Genomic DNA, 2,000 nt, shown 5'->3' with positions numbered 1-2,000 from the left:
TATATAGAATATCTTATATGGCCAGATGATAATTAAGGTATCATATTCTTTTAATTCTGAGCCTTTGCACTGAGCTAAATCCCCAGTCCTTTTCTATATTTTTATTCTGAGACAGGATCTTGTAATTTTGCTAAATTGCTGAGGCTGGCCTCAGACATGCAGTCCTCCTGCTCAGCTTTCTGAATATCTGAGATCACAAGTGTGCACCAGTATGCCTGGTTTATTTGTATTCTTTTGTTTTAAAGCTCTAATTATTAAAGTAAATAAATTTAGCTAAGCATAATGGCACAAGCTTATAATCCCAGCATTCTGTGTGGATGAGGCAGGAGGGTCAAAAATTTGAGCCCAGGGGCCGGGGAGATGGCTCAGTAGAATAAGCGCTTCCTTGGCAAGCACAAGGGTCTGAGTTCAATCCCTGGTTCCAAAAAAAAGCATGTGATCTATGTAGTAAGACCCTGTAGACCCTTACTAAAAAAATTGATTAATTAATTAATTAAAAAATTGAGCCCAGGCTGGCCAATTTAGAAACTTAAATTAGGCCCCATCTCAAAATAAAATATTGAGTTGGAGATTTGGCGCAGTGCAAAGACCCTAAATTCACTTCATTCCCAGTACTACAAATAACTAATGAACTAAGAACTACACAAATAAGTACTGTTACATTACAAGGAGCATTCCCAATTAAAAATTGACATGAGTGTAAATGGACATTTTTAAAACCAAAAAGTAATTTTGAATGCTCAACAAAATACAGAAAGATATCTGGAAATACAGTGCTGTTAAGAAACATAACTACAGATAGGAATTTTTTTTATTTTCTATTCTGAAAATAGAATAAATGGAAAACATTTGTTACCATAGATGTTACATTATTACTAGTGAAAAGCATCATTTGAAGGATTTTGGTCTTCATTTTTGCTTTCTTTTCAGGTCAGTCCTTCGACTATGCAGACAAGGTGTCTGACTAATGGCACAAAATTAAATTTTGGAGGGCTGCCGGAAGATATTCCGTAGGGAGCGATCAGGCAGCAATTTAAAAATAATTGGCTTAGTGGGCCAGATTTGCTTGAACTTGATGACATATGCAGAAGCTGACATTGATATTTAATTTTTTAGCATGATCTAGGACATTCTGAGGCTGATGAAGGAGAAAATGTAGATGTATTCCAGGCATCTTATATAGGGAACAGCTGTTCAACCCTTTGTCCTTCCAAAATGAGATCAGCTCACAAATACTACTATCTAACCTCATTGTTTTTCCACTTACTGTGTAGTATTTATCTTCCCGTGTCAGTATGCGTACAGTCTTTTTGGAATCTTTGTGTGTATGTTTTTTTTTAATAACATTGCTAAGCCAATTTAATTACCCAGTGATGAACATTTTTCAATTTTTGTTAGTTTGTAACAGTCCTTAAGGGGGCCAATATCAGAGGCTTCTTTTTTATTTTTATTTTTAAAATTTATTCATGTTTTGTTTTTTTGAGACAAGGTCTCCTTATGTAGCACAGGCTGGCCTTGAACTCATGGTAGCTCTCCTGCCTCAGCCTCCCAAGTGCTGGAATCACACCTGGCCCGGAGCCTTCCAGTTCTGAGTCAGGTGATGACTCACAAGCTAAGACCTCAGCTGTTACTTTCTTTTCTCTTTATGGTTCTGATTAAATTCTCCCAGAGCAATGCTTGGAAAAAGTAGATCCCATTATCTGTTTGAGACAAAATGTCCTAATAGTGGTGAGCACAGATTTTGAGTCTTTTTTCAGACAATAAGGGAACAATGTTGAGGGCAATTTGGAAAAAATGAGCTTCTTAATTCTGACACGCAGAAGTTGGCTATGCTACTTAGCATCTTTGAGTCAATTTCTTAACCTTAAAGTAAGGACAGCTGTAAATTGGGACACAAAATATGGTAAGGATTCGGTGACACAGCATGCTTCCAGGTAGCACGCTGTTGCAGTTAGGAACACTTGGCCCCACCCCTCCCACACTTCACCCCAGCCCACAAC

General features: G+C 37.5%; 1 protein-coding gene across 3 annotated transcripts in view; it reads left to right on the top strand.

Moving 5' to 3' along the window:
- Nucleotides 1–2,000, top strand: part of Ppil6 (peptidylprolyl isomerase like 6) — a 33,357-nt gene that overhangs the window by 15,361 nt on the left and 15,996 nt on the right. The window lies entirely within an intron of this gene.

The sequence above is a fragment of the Octodon degus genome, unplaced genomic scaffold (assembly GCF_000260255.1).
Source record: "Octodon degus isolate 3935 unplaced genomic scaffold, OctDeg1.0 scaffold00090, whole genome shotgun sequence".
NCBI classification, from domain to species: Eukaryota; Metazoa; Chordata; class Mammalia; order Rodentia; family Octodontidae; genus Octodon; species Octodon degus.
Note: the sequence above shows the minus strand (reverse complement) of the source record. Positions and strands in the feature narration are given on the sequence as shown.